Here is a 17,389-nt window from a genome sequence, read left to right on the forward strand (position 1 = left end):
TCGAAATCTGGAGGGGAATCTCACAGCAAGTCAGTCTCTGTGACTGGTGAATCTGAACACATTTCTTTGGAACAGCAGAGTGAATCTTCTGAACACCCTTTCTTTATCATCCGTTACCCTAGAGTTCACTGGTCTGTGTTTGCTGGGAGTGGACAGGATTTGAGTTCACACCAATTTTTGTCCCTGCCTTGTCTCCTGGAGACATCAGGATCTCCTCCCAAAGAGTCCTTTCTTGGATGTGTTTGACTATGTTGAACAGTCTGAAATAATTACCAGTCTCCATCCACAGAGCACCCTTTTTCTCCTTTGTAATGTTACCAAGTCTTTCATTTTTATGTTCCTGCTTTGACACTTCACTTCACAATATCTCCCTTAAAAGGGAAGTCTTTTCTCTTTGTTTAAGAGAGACATATATTCCAAGAAACTGTCTCAAGTTATATTAGGGAGAGGTAAGGGAAAGAGGGAGGGAGGGAGGGAGGAAGGGAGGGAGGGAGGGAGGGAGGGAGAGAGGGAAGGAGGGAAGGAGGGAAAGAGAGAAAGAGACAGAGAGAAGACACACACACACACACACACACACACAGAGAGAGAGAGAGAGAGAGAGAGAGAGAGAGAGAGAGAGAGAGAGAGAGAGAGAGAGAGAGAGAGAGATTTACACTTAGGTAACCCCCAAATCATGGGAAATGGGTATGGAGGGAAAACTGGTGCAGGAGTTTTGTAACGATATTAGAAACTAATTATGGAAGACGCATATCTCTTCTTACTCTTCTGTAATCTGCGAGTTTGCATTAGACTAATTTTATAAAAAATACACAGATAGAAAGGGAGTGAAAATGTAATAAGTAAGCATATATGCTTTTCCTGCCTCTTGTTTTCATGGGGAAATACCTGTGACTAACTCAATGAAATCCGGATTGTAGGCCCTGCTGACCTGGACTCTCTCCTTTCCATACCACAGGTCAGCATCCTTCTTTACTCCATTTTACTCTGGTCTGTGGAATTTTTATCAGTACTCATCTGGAAGCAAATATTTGTCTCTCTCACTTTTTCCCTAATATCTGTCTTTCTTTGCTCCTGTGTTATTCTTTCTGGCCACTCTCTGCCTTATTCTTATCCCAATATCGCTATCCCTGTCTCTCTTTAACTGCTTTATTTCTTCATTTTCTCTGGAGATGAGCAGGACTTAATTTCTTGCATTCATATGCTCTTTGCTTTCATTCCCCCCAGTTCTATAATGTAATGACAATTATTGGAAAATATAATTCACTCTGTCTCACACTATTATTTATAATCTACTCAAGAATATTCTTCACATTCTTAATATCCAGCTGTCGGAGAGAATTACAACTGGGAGGCTGACTGCAGGCCTCTGCAACAAGACAGATTCTCCTATTTCATTGCGAGGTTGCATGATTTCTCCAGAATGATTTGATATGTTATTATGCACTTTAGACTGTTTCTTTTTTTAAAAAAGAAACACATCACACTTTTAATGATTAAGTTTATTTTCTTTACTTTGTAGGGATAAGGAGATATAATTATTCCAGTAGACCAATGGAAAGGATATGCCCTCTCTCTGTGTGAAAGGAATCTACTAGGAGGGCTCTGGGCACTTTACAACCAGCCGTCTGTGCCTGGCAAGAGGTATTCATTCTACTTTCTTCCTTCTTATTCAACTATCCATATCGTCTCCTATTCCCTCCATGCTACCCTCCTCTCTCTCTCTCTCTCTCTCTCTCTCTCTCTCTCTCTCTCTCTCTCTCTCACTCACTCACATACACAAACACTTTTCTTTCTCTCACACACATAGACACACTCTCTCAATAACCTTCTTGCACTATTCATCTTACCACAGATGGTAAAGTGTCACCATCTTCTGCTTACCAGAAAAGCAAGACAAAGCAGATGGCATCCTTGACTAACCTATTATCTGTCTGCTCTCTGCTGATTTTATTTTTCTGAGTAACAATATCATCTTCTATACACTAGCAGGGTATGTCACACCATACCTGAGGGCCAGAAAAAAGCCCCCCCCCTCTATCTCTATCTCTGTCTCTATCTCTATCTCTATCTATCTATATAGATAGAGAGAGAGAAAGAAAGAACAAAAAAAAGAAAGAAGAAAGAAAGAAAGAAAGAAAGAAAGAAAGAAAGAAAGAAAGGTAAAGTTTCTACTAAATTTAGGAACTAATAATGAGTATTAGATGTCAAATGTTTTTACTTGAGAGTAAAATACAAATGCATAGATCTTAAAGCATAACCAAAGCAAAAAAATGGTTGCACTCTCAATACATTCATCTTTGTATCGTTGTTCAGTAGAAAACGTTTCATGCTTCAATTATATATACTTACCTGATCAAATACAAGGATGGCTTACTCTCTTGGTTTTAATATCTAGATTATTGCTATAGGTGAATATTCTACCAAGCTAGTTAAATTTTTCAAACTTTCTTCTTTGCTATATACTGTTAATTTTAATCTCATAATAAATAAAAAAATAACTTGAGGATATACTTTAGATTCACAAGAAACATTGATTCTGGAACCAAATGGCTAGGCTACAGTTCCAGGCCATGATGGAAATTAAACAAATAATGTACTTGAAATGTATCTTTTATCACATAGCCAGACATAAACTGACAATCCAATTGTATCAGGAAATCTATCAATGCCCTGACCTAGAGCTAGGGTAATATGATTACAACTGGTTTAGTTTAACAGGTTGCTTTTTTAAAAGATTTTAAAAGATATAAGTTGTCATCAGTGTTTTTGATCTTGGCCATTCTTATAGGTGTAAGATGGAATCTCAGAGTTGTTTTGATTTGCATTTCTCTGATGACTAAGGATGTTGAACCTTTTCTTAAGTGTTTTCAGCCATTTTAGACTCCTCTGTTGAGAGTTCTATGTTTATGTCTTTACTCCATTTTTTATTGTTTGTTCTTTTGAAGACCAATTTCTTCAGTTCTTTGTATATTTTGGAGATCAGACCTCTGTCTGATGTGCAGTTAGTGAAGATCTTTTACCATTCTGTAGGCTGTTGTTTTGTCTTGTTGACTGTATACTTTGCTTTACAGAAGCTTTTCAGTTTCAGGAGGTTCCATTTATTAATTGTTTCTCTCAGTATCTGTGCTACTAGGATGATGACAACTTATGATGGAAAGGTTTTGGGGTAAAGGGAACACTCCTGTATTGCTGGTGGGAATGCAAGTTGGTACAGCCCCTTTGGATGTCAGTGTGATGATTTCTCAGAAAATTAGGAAACGACCTTCCTCAAGACTCAGTAACCACCACTTTTGGGTATATGTCCAAAGGATGTTTAATTGTGCCACAAGGACATGTGTTCAACTATGTTCATAGCAGTATTGTTAACATATCCTGAACCTGGAAACAACCTAAATGCCCCTTGACTGAGGAATGGATAAGGAAAAGGTGGTATATTTACAAAATAGAATACTACACAGCAGAAAAAATAACGGCATCTTGAATTTTGCAGGCAAATAGATGGAGCTAGAAAACATTTTGAGTGAAGTAACTGAGACCCAGAAAGACAATTTTCACATGTACTCATTTATAAGTGTTTTTTAAACATAAAGCAACAAAAAAACAGCTCACAAATCACAATCCCAGAGAACCAAGACATCAATGAGGATCCTAAGAGAGACATACATAAATCTAATCTACATAAAAAGTAAAAAATGACAAGATTACCTGAGTAAATTGAGAGCATGGGAACCTTGGGAGAGGGTTGAAGGGGAGGGAAGAGGCAGGAAGGAGAGCAGAGAAAAATGTAGAGCTCAACAAAAATCAATTAAAAAAAACCAAAAAAGTGACCAAATATTTGAATTAATGTTCTATTATTATCCTGAATTCTTAAAGACAGTCCTTTGAGCTTGAGTTTTACAACTGCAATTCAAATGAATAGAAAGGAATCATACAAGTGATACACACATGCCAACAAGTATTATTTCAAAAGACGCTGACAACTGTTTGCATTTAAAAGAACAGCGTGGGTGCCCATTACCAAAGGATACATCACCAACTCAATCCCTAACCTAAGGCTCAGAGAACATCACAGAAGATGGGATAGAAAGATTGTATGGTCCACGGGACCAGAAAATTTATTGTGACATTGTGCCTTTCAGATATGTCAGGAAAGCTTCACCCATGAAATCTCAACAATATGATTGCCTAAACAAAGACAACACAAGTTTTCATGCCAGCCCAAAGTTGATGTGGGGATTCTCAAAGCAATTATTAGCTACTGAGAGAAAGACAATCTATCTTCCCAAGGAACAAATGCCCTGATAGTTTATCCAGTCACAAGTGGTCATCCCTCAGTACATGTACATAGAAACAACACTTAATGGACTCAGCTGGTCATATGTATTCAGTAAGATAAAAAAATCAGGGCTTTTGTGACAGAACTATGATGGGAGGCCATACTGCCCTCTGAACAAGAACTGTCACTGAATGTTAAATAACACTTATTTTATTATGGTAGTGATAGACAATTGGTGATCTCTCGGGTATTCTTTGTTAGCCGAGCTGCCAGCCTGTGAACTAGCTAACCAACTACCATAATACTGATACCTTAGAAGAAAGGGAATGACAGGGTCACACACAGTTATTTTCTCTGTGATTCCTCATTATCATCAAGCCAGAGGTAGAATGCATTCACAAGATGTGCAACTATCCCAGTGACTGAACTACAACATAGTTGAGCCAGTTTCATGAGTGGTCTCTCCCAGTGATGAGAGTCACATTTGTGCGAGTAGATGAACTTGGAGCATAGATGACCCACTATTGTTCATTCCAGATGAACTTCAATTGCTGTTAAATTAGTGATTAAAAACTGAATTGCGGGATATAAAGATGAAAAATAAAACACATGATAACATTTAAGTAGATTTTTTCGAGATTGTTGCTAAAAAATAAATTTAAAAGTCACATGATCAACTGAGCTACAGACCCTAAAATAAAAATTTAAAACCTCTATATTTCAATATCTTTAGTAGGTTTATGTCACTGGTTTTCCAACTGAGACTTTGCAATTTCTGTTTTCATTGAACTCGACTGAGCATGTAAACTGTTCCAACCATCAGTGCTATAGTCACGACTGGCAGCGGTTCTCAGCAGAAGCTCTACACTTAGGAATCACTGTTGAAACTAGAAATAAATGGGCAAATTCACAATTTGGATGAGGACTCTACCTTCTGTATTGAATACTATTCTCACCCTGTCTATTGGTTGCTAATATTAAGAATATGTTTTGCTTTATTTATTGCCTTGTGTGTGCGGTGTATGTGCACAAGTTCACACCATTTGTGAAGACCAGATGAAGGTGGTTGAAGTCCTCCTTGATTCTTCCCTGCTTTACTCCCTAGGCAGAGTCTCTCACTGAACCCAGAGCTCAAATTTTTTTCAGTTAGGTTGGCAACCAACATATCCCAATAATCCTTAGATCTCTGTTCTTGGTTCACAGGAGAGCTCAGGACCCTGTCTAGCTTTTACAAGAATCCAAACTCCAATCTCCATGACTACACAGTAAGCCTGACCACTAAACCTCTCTCTAGCACCAAGAAAATGCTTTATATAGTACAATTATTAGATTCTGAGAATCACTATATTACTCATTTTGCATTTTGTTCATTTTCCAGGAAGAAAATACCAGCACAATGTTTGTACCATGTCCGTTCACCTAGAGTTGATTTTGTCTTACCTGATTGTGCCCATCACCTCAGTGTCTCCTGTGATACAATCCTATCCTCACTTGCACGTTGATTGTATATAGTGCCCCAATTCCCCAGTCAAGCTCAGGCTAAGTCAGCATCCACTGAGAACTCTATGTCCCAAATAATTTAGTGAAGAAGCAAATAGCCGTGGAACTGAACAGACTGTTGTTCTCATATAACCATTATAATGGTAAAGGGGTTGCATTCTGAGTTATAACCTTAAATTCCAGCTCTGGCTGCTTGCTTGCGTTTCCCAGAGATAAACAATCATGTGTCTATTATCATCCAGCCCTGTCTTCATCTTGCCAGAATGGGGCTGTTTGATACCACTACTGCAATTTATTGTTGTGAGAGAAATGATAGCTCTTATAATTGAAAGTGATCAGGAAAACACTGGACACAATTTCTAAAGGTAAGAACAGTCTGAATCTGTCTTCAAATGATGCAGTCCCTGTCTTATTCAGACATCTTCAAATCCTATCTCATTCATGTAGCCCTATCCTGAGCAGTGAAGACATTCGTCCCATAGATTGCACTGCGCAATTGACTTGCTGTCTCGTGGGTATGCGAGGAGCTCCCTCTCCTCTGGTGCTTCATGTATCATGTGGTGCCAGAGGCAGTAAGAATACAACATTGATGGACCAATGGACTGATCCAATATGGCAAATGAATACCCCTGTTTGGGTACAAATGAATAACCCTCATACAGTTCTTCACACATTCAACAAAATGATGAAAAGGAGAGAGAGAAAAAAAAAAAAAACAAATGGAATTTCCTGATCATTGCATTCCATTTTATTTTTCTGTTTTAACTTCGTAAGTGAATTCAATGTCTGTACAAGGCAATTGATGGCTCTAAGAGAAAAATGAAAGAAAAATGTTAAAGCCCCAAACCACACTCTGAACACTGTAAGGCAGAATTCTTCCCTCTTACTAAAATCCACCGCTGGCTCCTCCCTCTTAGCTTTCTAAAACCAACTCAGCATTAAGGGCCAAGGGATTCTGGATTCCATAGGCCAGGGCTGCCTCAGATGACAATGCTGACTGCTTATATTTGTGAGTACCCTGGGAAGATCGCTGAGCACAAAAGCTGAAGAATTGCAAGCTCTCAGGTGTCTCCTAAATCTTCTAAAAATGAGGCTTCCAGTTAATCACTTCGCCTCCACAGCCTGTCCTGTACTTAGTTTCAACTCCTAGTTTCCTGGAATGTTCTTTGCTTTGTTTTTTTTTTTATCCAATTTCATCCTTACGCTGTGTAATTTTTATGTTTTGTCTTGACTTCCAGGTATCAACCCTTCCCTAAGGAACACAAAGCAGTTACTGAATTTCCATACTATGAACTATGTATCGCTGGCTTGATATGATGTGACTCTACATTTGAATTTTGTTCTGTACAAATAAATTGTTATAGTTTTCTATTTAATGTGTTAATTAAGAGTAAGAAAATAATTTATTATCTATAGTTTTTTGAATAGTTTTTATGCCAATTCAGAGTTGTTTTTATCCCTAAAGTAATTTTATGAGAAAGTATTTTAAAATGTGTGTTGCTGTGCATTGCTTCAAGATAATTCTTTCAGAATTTGTGTGTTATATGTTCAATATTAAGGTAAAAAAGTTAGTTCATCTGTCATGACACTTCTGGACTAGGTCAAAGACAGAGTCGGTATTTACAAGTAAGAAGGTATATCAAGCAATACATTGTTCCATAAATGACAATTTTGTCTTTTTCTTTACTCAAAATCAAAGGCAAGGGCATTTGATTCCAACTTCAATATTTTAAGGAGCCAGTAGACAGGACCATGACTCTATTCAATTGCAACCCCATGAGCCAAGTTAAAAGATAGACCTTATGAACTGCCTAAGGGGAACAGAAACAGGACAAAAAGGCAGCGGGGTGGCTGGTCATCAACCATGTATGCCACCTGGGAGACAGTACTGTGAGAAAAGAAAATAGCTCATACATGCCTGAATGCGAGCATTTTACATAAGTCCAGATGGGGATTACACCTCAACCTTGAGGTGAAAAGTCCCCTTCAGTTAGTCAGAGACTTCTAGTCAGAATGCATTAAATCTTGAGAACTGTTTTCTCCCGTGGCATTCATGTTCCACTCTTAGTATTGAATACATTAAAAGTGGATACACCTGCAGCTGGGTGTTTAATTTCTGTTTTTTCTTTTCTTCCCAAATGTCTGGTATTGGCTTTAGGGCAGATTAGAGTAGTTGGGTCCTAGTCAACATTTGACTATGGCCTGTAATCATCAACTTGAGGTTAGCAGGCTTTCTGATGGGTATTATTAGTGTATGGGAGAATCAAAAAGCAATCTGCTTCAGTGATAACTGGCTAAGCTCTGGGGATCCAAATCTTTCTGACTAGGGCTCCCAATAATTATGAGAACAAATTTAATAAAGCTTGCATATACTTGAAGCAAAATAAACCTCCATTCTATTGTGGAAATAGCTGTGAAAACTAGATTGTATCAACAAAGTACAGCAATGTTGGCTGGATCAGGCCTAGTCCTGCCTGCTTCTCTGTGGTCTCAGAGGCAAATTTGAACCTGACTTCTAAGACAAGGCTGCATTCTTCCTACAGGTGATGCACGGTGATCACAGAGCCCATAACTAACTCCCGTGAGCAGCTTCCACTTCATACAGAGACTTTCTTAGCACAAAGCTCCAAAGGATCGAAACTGGATTATGAGGAGGAGGATGTTCTCCAGCAGGCAATATTTATGTCAGGGAGGGAGCTTTGCTCTCTACCCTCTCTGCAAGAATAATAAGGAAGAAAAGTGAGTCTGAGCCATGATTCTCAAAATGGCAGGATATGGGCAGGATCCAAGAAATACACCTTTCTAATTCCCTGGAAATTTATGCATCTATGCCTAAGTATCCAATTAGCAGGCACAGATGTCATTTTGCATTAAAAATTACAGGGCTTTACAGCTGCAAACCAGCTGTGTCCATAAATCTCACCAATTACTTTCAGAGTTCTACCAAGACTTGGACCTGGATCTTCTGAAATCTGTTATCCTCAGAGTTACAACAGGCAAAGATTGACTAGCATATTTTGTTGAGGGCAAAATTGTTTTCTTTAAAGAAGGATAGAAAATCAAAGCAAATATGCCGTGTAAAGATTTGGAGAACTCAAAAGAGAAATATAAACTGCTACCCTAAAATTTCTGTGAGTTGCAGTGGCCCTACCTAGTGGGGCTCTGCTGTGGTGCTACTCCGTGCTGTCTTTTCCCTTTGGCAGCAGCTTGCTAAGTGCAGGGAAAGAACACTTAGAGCACAACTAGGGCACCATATCCTTGATTCATTTAACTTTCACCAGTGTCAACTTAATGAGCTCTGATGGTCATTTTGAGCAGCACAATGGGCCACCATGACACTCATATGTAATAAGTCAGCAATGACAGTCTCCAGGCTTCTTGCCAGTCATGAAGCTTTATACCATTCACTTTTCCAGGCTGCAGTTTGGATAGGCAAATGTTAATGATTATTTTTATTTAAAGTATTGTTGAATGATGAAATGTGTCGTGCTTTATTTAAACTCTTCTCTAAAGCAATGTACATCTTTAAACCTTACTTCTTTTTATTCTCATTTTTTTTCTCCCCTTTACTCTCCTCTTTCTAAACTCAGTTTATTTTTTTTTTCTCTCTGGTCCATTGTTTGGACATGGATTAAGAATCAAAATGACTTCCTTGCTCATCTTCTCCCTCCTTACACTCCTCATTGGGACCTTGGGAGCTCAGTCCAGTGCTCCAGTGTGGGTCTCTGTCTCTATCTCCATCCATCACCAGATGAAGGTTCTATGGTGATATGCAAGATATTCGTCAGTATTGCTATAGGATAGGGTCGTTTCAGGTTCCCTATCCTCATCTGCCCAAGGAACTAACTGGGGACATCGTGTTGGGCTCCTGGGAGCCACTCTAGGTTCAAGTCTCTTGCCAGCCCTAAGGTGGCTCCCTTAACTAAGAATTGTGCTTCCGTGCTCCCCTATCCAGCCTTTCTTTATCCCAATCATCCTGTTTCCCCAAGTTCCCCCCATCCTCCCCTTCTCACTTTTCTCTCCCCATCTCCCCTTACCCCCAACCCACCCCACCCCCAAGATCCCACTTTCCTCTCTGGCAATTTTGTCTACTTCCCATAGGCAAGAAGATAACTATATGTTTTTCCTTGGGAAGTCAGGACCACGAGGGGTGCACCCACCCATTGAGACAGTGGGGCTGATCTATTGGGAGCTCACCAAGGCCAGCTGGACTATGACTGAAAAAGCATGGGATAAAACTGGACTCTCTGAACATGGTGAACAATGAGGGCTGATGAGAAGCCAAGGACAATGGCAAGGGGTTTTGATCCTACTTCATGTGCTGGCTTTGTGGGAGCCTAGCCAGTTTGGATGTTCACCTTTCTAGACATGGACGGAAGGGGGAGGACCTAAGACTTACCACAGGGCAGGGAACCCTGACTGCTCTTTGGACTGGAGAGGGAGGGGGAAAGGAGTGGGAGGAGGGGGAGAAGGGTGGGAGGAGAGGGAGATGGGTGGGAGGAGGGGGAGGGAAATGGGAGGCTGGGAGGAGGTGGAAACTTGTTTTTTTTCTTCCTTTTCTCAATAAAATAAATAAATAATTAAAAAAAAGAATCCTGGATTTGTCTCGTAAAGACTTTATCATATTTCTATTATCAAACCATTTAGTGTCAATGAAAACTATGAATCCCAGAAGGATCCATAGATGTGGGGTGATAGAAACCTCTTGTAAAATCTCCCACATGGTACAATTAAAAAAAAACTGTTAAATTCTTGAACAGTAACCCATTGCCACTGTTCTTGAGTTTAAACTCTCTCCTATACCAACTCTGTCATAATTATTATGTATAATGCAGGAGGATTTGAAGATTCGTCATATTTTCAGGAGTCTTTATTGGAGTCACCTCTGCCCTTCCATGCTCCATAGTAGTTTTTTTTTTCCTTTTTTTTTTGTTTTTTTGTTTTCTAGATAGGCTTTCCTTGTGTACACTTAGTTTGGAAGGCCTGGAACTAACTCTGTAGACCAGGCTGGCCTTAAACTCACAAATATCTTCCTGCCTCTGCCTCCTGGGTGCTGGGATAATAGGTGAGTGATACTACTATCATGCCAATGCTGTCTCGGTCTCAGTCTAAAAATCACATTCCAATCTCTTCTCTGTCAACTATACTTTGTGATGTATCTCTTTTCTCCTGCATTCTCCCTAGGTTTTATCAACATAATTTATCTCCTCTTAAGTTTTTGGACTTTGTTTAGGGAGCCATAAGCATTAAGCTTATACATGAAGTTGACACTTTCATTATGAATACAGAGAAAAGTAATAGAAAAATTAGTCAAGCAACTGAAAGACCCTAGAAGGTGGAGCGCAGTGGAACACATCATTATTTCCAGTACTCTGGAGGAAGGGACAAGCAGATCTCTGTAAATGTGATGCTAGCCTGGCTTGAATATTAAGTTACCCAGGAATATATAATAGAGAGATGATGTAGGATTCCTCTCTGTACGCTGTGAGTATGTTTTATTACCATTGGTGAATAAAGAAGCTACTTTTGCCCAATGGGTTAACAGAGTAAAAACATGCGGGAACTATGTGGATCAAAGAGATGCTGGGTAGCTGCTGAAGGAGACAGAAGCCTGGGAACTTTGCCAGTAAACCACAAGCCTCATGGTAAAATACAAAATAATAGGAATTAGTTAATTTAAGATGTAAGAGTTAGTGAAAAATATGTTTAAGCTATTGGCCAAACACTATTGCAATTAATATAGTTTCTGTGTGATTATTTTGGGTCTGGGCAGCCAGGAAACTAATGAGAAATCTCTGCCTACAGAGAGACCCTGTCTCAAAATAAAAATCATAGCCACCAGAAAAGCTTTTGACTATGTGATTAAAAATGACTAAACAAAATAAGAATATGTGTGTTATCTTTGAGAGCCCATGTAATTACTAGACTTGAGTTTGTCCAACCATAGAGAAAGAAGAATGGAATGACAGTATAGGAAATGAAATAAGGATTCATTATTGAGTGAGTTGATAACACCCATACCTGGTTATGAGATTCCATCAACTGTGTCTCCTTTAAAAGCAAAGTGTTTATGTGGGCGTTAATGAAGATATTGACAGAAGAATGGCTTCACTGTGCAGAATGTGCCGGAGATGAATGCAGGATAGAACCCAGATGAACATCAGAGACCCAATATCAGAAAGGACTGGCCTGTAACACAGATAACAAAATGGTCTTTTTCACATCCTCCAGATTCAGGCTTCTCCATGAGCTTCAGAGAAACATTGCCAGCACTTTTTGATACTATTCTGCACACCTTTGGAACTTGCAGCACAAGTTCATGCTTTATGGTTTAATATAAGTCTCATATACTGGGTTCAATGGCTCTTTATTAAAAACCCTTTTATTTTCATAGATCCTATATTAGAGTGATTTTAGTGGAATGAGTATAATCATTAAGTCTTTGAGATCTGTGTGATTAAACATAGCACGGCTGTTAACCAGAGACTGACTGCTGACAGGCAATACCTTTTCTGTCCTTCCTTACCATCCCTTAAAAATGACCTTTAGTCATTAAATGGACAAACTTATGGCCTAACTACGGCTCAGAGCAAACACTGAAAAGTAAAGACTATGCAGAGGGTGAACATAAAATGCATTTACTTGCGTTCCCTGATGTTTGTAAGACAGTGTTGACCTATTCATCGAAATGTTGTGCTTTTTACACTGTCCAGTCTCTTCACTCTCATTTGGAAGAGAGTATATGGGCATTATTCTCTCAATTTGAGAGATGTATAAACTAATGTCCAGCAAAGTGGGTATGGTGCTGAAGGTCTCTAAGTGGAACAGTAGTGGAGAGGAGAACCCATCCAACCAGGTGCCTTAATGAGTAAGCGATGTCAAATATGGCATCCAAGAAGATCAGGTGAGTTTCTGACTAGGGGAAGTCAAATAAGCCTTTGTTTAAATATTTGTCATATCCTTTTCCCCATCCATATCAGTTATTAAAATGTGATACCCTCTGTACTGTCAGAGCTTTCTAAGAAAGGCATTGTTACGTGTTGTGCTCAGGAGGGTTTGTGGAGGGCTAAATTGCATGCCATCCTCTGATGGCAGCCGGCAGTCAGCTGTGATTGCTGGTGTGCTATCTACAATGCATTTCATGTGGCTGGCAACACTTGCATTAAGGTCAATTAGTTTGCCAAAATAGAGACTCACAGCCCAGAGATGCTTAGTACATTGCATTGATGTTTGGCAGGAGAAACAAACGGAAAAACCTACATAAGCTTGGTATGCCAGCTGGTGGGTGGCCCTATCCATGCTGCTGTAATGCGATTCGATTCAATTCAACAAATATTTATTGAGTAAGTAGATGTGCAGAGCACTGTGCAAAGGGCTGAGGGGCTGGCAAGGCAGCACAGCCCACGACTACAGCCTTAGAAGATGTTCCAACAACAATAGATGCACAACCAAGAGAGACTGCTTGAGCATCTGTGCACAGTCTTCACTTCTCAGTCTGCATTCACCATTATTATGAGCTTGGTAACACCACTATGTCAATGAAAAGACTCTTTTGAGGAGGAACGGAACACTGTCATACACTGGGTAGTTTTCCCATTCTGGAGATTTCATTGACAGAATGATATAGGATTGGTCCATGCATCTTATTTTAGTCAAGATACTGCTCAGCAGCGAACTGTGTTGCTTCTTGTGGAAGGGCACATTATCTCTTGCTTCCATGATACCCATGTGTGATCAAATGTTGGGCCTCCATAAATATGGGCCTTGAGGGCAGAAAGCAGTACATCAAAGAGATTCCCAACTATATAAGGAGCTGGGGGCATGGTTCATCTTGAAAAACACTTGTCTTGCGAATGTGAACACTTGAGTTCAGACACGCAGAAACAGTGGGACAGGCTGGCAGGTGGATCCTGCCCACCATCCCAGAGATGAGGAAGCAGGGACTGGCACATCCATGGGAATTGACTGGTCAACTAACCTAGCCCATTTCATCCAGTTCTAGGCCAAGAGAGATTCAGTCTCAATCATAACACAGAAGGTGGCAGAACAATACCTAGGATTGTCTCTGACTTTTACAAGAACCAGTATATGAATGTGCAGAGGTTATCTACATCGCAAATGTGCACCCTTACACACACACACACACAGCAGCTGTTTGGGGAGGGAGAGAAAGTAGCTGCAGTGGAATGTCATTCAAGTGCTTGAGATCGTTGCTTTGGTAGCAAAACACAACAGAAAAGTGAGACAGCAAATAAGTACATACACTAGAATAATAGGCATCAGGTTAACATAAAAACCAAAAGATAAGGGTAAGTCTCAGTGAAAAACAGCACTAATAAATGTGACTGCCATTTGTTATACACTTAGAGAACAAATGTGGCAGACTCAGTGCAAACATTGTCTCCAACACTAAAAACAAATCAACAAAACTGCCATGCACATTTTAATACACAGCTCAGAATTCAACCAACTACTTGAGATGCTGTAAAGTGATAGAAAACTACAGGTACAATCAGTTTGTTTTTCTTTTTCTAAATGTATACTGATTACCACATAGGCTAAGTGCGAAAAAAATCCCAGAAACACTCCATTTCTAAGATGTTTTCTCTACCTACTCCACCCATTTCTTCCAAAAATGTCATCATGGACACCATCCCCTGGAAGAATATTGTTCTAAGACTCTGAATGAAGACCCTAGTGTAGAGCATTTCCTGCTCTCAATGCAAAATACTGTACCGCACACATACTCTGTCCTCGTACTATCTCAACTTCATCTGTATCAGGTACCTGGATTCAGCAATCTATCAGACAAAGAAGTCTTTTTCTCATTTTCCTGTTACTGGAGATTGAACCTAAATCTTTCCACATAATAAGCAAATATTCTACTACTTAATATACATATTAAAGGTCTAGAAATATATCTTATATAATATATAACTAATACTATGTTAATATTAATAACCACACATATTGTATAATTAATATATTATATTAATTATATATAATATTATATACATGATAGAGTCCATTGAAACTATGATTGTAGAATCTGAGTTTTTAAAAACATCGTTTCATTTCAGTAGGGAATCTTTCTATGATGCACCATTTTAGTCTGACAATGTAAGGATATTCAAAGTGCTTTTATAGCACATACAATGATAATATATAATAATTAATTTTAGAGATGGTTGTGCAGTCAATCGTAACTCAAGTCCTGGAGACAGACTTAGGTTAAATTTCAGTGAAACCATCTGCTAGATAAGGGTTCAAGTTGCTTTATCCTAGTCTCTAGCTTCTCAGCTATAAAATGGTGATAATAAACAGAATTGACAGGATCTCTATAATTATTTTTTCAATTTCTGAGAAAAATTTTATTGGCCCTGTGGATAAAATTTATTTGCCAGGAAGGATGATCCCATCATACTTCTGCCGGAACCAGCGCATGGCTTCCTCTTTGCTGATTCTGTCTGGCCCCAATGCAGCTTGTCCTGCGCTTCTTGTCTGTGATGCTGAAACCTGGCCTGCCCAGCACCACATAGAAGTACAGGTCATAGATCCCAATGCTTGGGTAATATTTGATGCCCAGTTCAATGTGTTCTTGAATCCCAAAGCCGAAGTTCTCAGTATCTGAGAAGTTATTATTTCACAACTCATACTCCCGCACCTTCAGGCCTTTCTCCAGAATTTTTTTTTCTGCCTTGGCTCCACGGACAGTGCAGTGAACAGCAATCTTTCCATTTCTCCTGATGCCGAAGGACCTCACGGTGTACCTAGCTTTGGAAAAGACATGTGTCTGGCCTATGAGCTGCTTCAGCACCTTGGCTGCCTGGGTCAGTCTGTCCCCGCTCTCCCCAACACAGATATTGAGGCAGAGCATGCGGATGCGAAGTTCCCGCATGGGGTTCTCCTTTTTACCTTGATCTTGTGACATGATGGAGAACAGCGATCTCTGTAATTATTAAACACAGTGATGCTTGGCATCAAGAATGAGCATAGGAAACAGCGCTTGCTTTTACAGTGCTATTTTTGGAAGCAAAGATCAAACGGCAAGATACATGGAGAGGAGAACTGACACCAGGCTGACGTGACATTATCTTTAATTTATTTTTTATTTATTTTACATATCAACCATAGTTCCCCTCCATTTCCTTCTTTGCCTCTCACCCACCTTCCCCCAACCCACCTTCATCATCTCCTCAGAAAGAGTAAGACCTTCCAAGAGGAGTTCACAAAGCCTGGCACATTCAGTTGAGGCAGGACCAAGCCTCCCCCCCTGCCCTCCACTCCCACCTCAAGGCTGAGCAAGGCATCCTACCATATAGATTGGGTTTCAAATGCCAGTTCATGCACTAGGGGTAGGTCCTGTTCCCACAGCGAGGGGCCACATGCTGAGGGCCTGGTTGGGTTGCATGCAGGCAGCTATTAGTCTAGAGTCTGTGACCTCCCACAAGTTCAGGTCAACCTTCTCCGTGGGTTTTCCCATCATGATATTGACCCCCCTCCTGTGCTCATATAATTTCTCCTCCCTTGCCTCTGCTGGAATCCCTTAGCTCAGGCTGGTCCTTGGATGTGGTTCTCTGTATCTGCTTCCATCAGTTACTGGTTGAAGGTTCTATAATGACAGGTAGGGTAGTCACTCCGATTATAGGGGAAGGTCAGTTTAGGAACCCTCTCCACTATTGCTAGGCATCTTAGTTGCAGTCATCCTTGTGAATTCCTGGGAATTTCCCTAACATCAGGTTTCTTTCTAACCCTGTAATGGCTCCGTCTATCAAAATACCTCTTTCCTCACTCTCCCAGCCCATTCATCCCCAGACTGTTCCCTCGTGTTCTCTTCCCCTACCCCCCCCCCCCGCTTACTGCCCACCCTGCCCCTAGGTTATCCTGGAGATATCAAATATTTCCCCTTCTCAGGGCAATCATATGTCTGCCCCTCTTACTGTCGTCCTTGTTGCCTAGCTTCTCTGCAGCTATGGATTGTAGTCTGGTTGTCCTTTGTTTTACATCTAGTATCCACTTATCAGTGAGTATACACCGTGATTGTCTTTCTGAGTCTGGGTTATCACACTCAGAATGTCTTTTTTCTTGTTCCATCCATTTACTGCAAATTTCATGATTTTTTGTGGTTTTTTTTTTCCAGATAAGTAATACTCTATTGTGTAACTGTACCATATTTTATTTTTATGCATTATTTGGTTGAGAGGCATCTAGGTTGTTTCCAGGTTTTGGCTATTATGAGCTATGCTACTATGAACATAGTTCAGCAAGCGTTCTTGTGGTAAGATTGAGCATCATTTGGGTATATGCCAAGAGCATTACTACTGGGTCTTGAAGTAGGTTGATTTCCAGTTTTCAAAGAAAGTGCCATACTGATTTCCAAATTGGCTGTATAAGTATGCACTCTCACCAGCAGTGGAGGAGTGTTCCTGTAGCATGAATAATAACAACCCAGAGACAGATATTGGGGTTCAAGCTGAAGATCAGAAAAGCAAAACAGTTAAGCCACCAGAGAAGTCTTACCTCTACCAAGGTTGGGTGAGTGCAGACTGAGCCCCAAGCCTCTCTCTGCTCTCATTTTATATCCCCCCTCGGAACAGGGATTAAAAGCTCCAC

General features: G+C 40.0%; 1 pseudogene; it reads right to left on the bottom strand.

The window, feature by feature from the left end:
* Positions 1 to 15,169: 15,169 nt before the first annotated feature.
* On the bottom strand, positions 15,170 to 15,709 carry LOC142848686 (large ribosomal subunit protein uL5 pseudogene; annotated as a pseudogene).
* Positions 15,710 to 17,389: the final 1,680 nt, after the last annotated feature.

This window comes from Microtus pennsylvanicus, chromosome 4 (assembly GCF_037038515.1).
Source record: "Microtus pennsylvanicus isolate mMicPen1 chromosome 4, mMicPen1.hap1, whole genome shotgun sequence".
NCBI classification, from domain to species: domain Eukaryota; kingdom Metazoa; phylum Chordata; class Mammalia; order Rodentia; family Cricetidae; genus Microtus; species Microtus pennsylvanicus.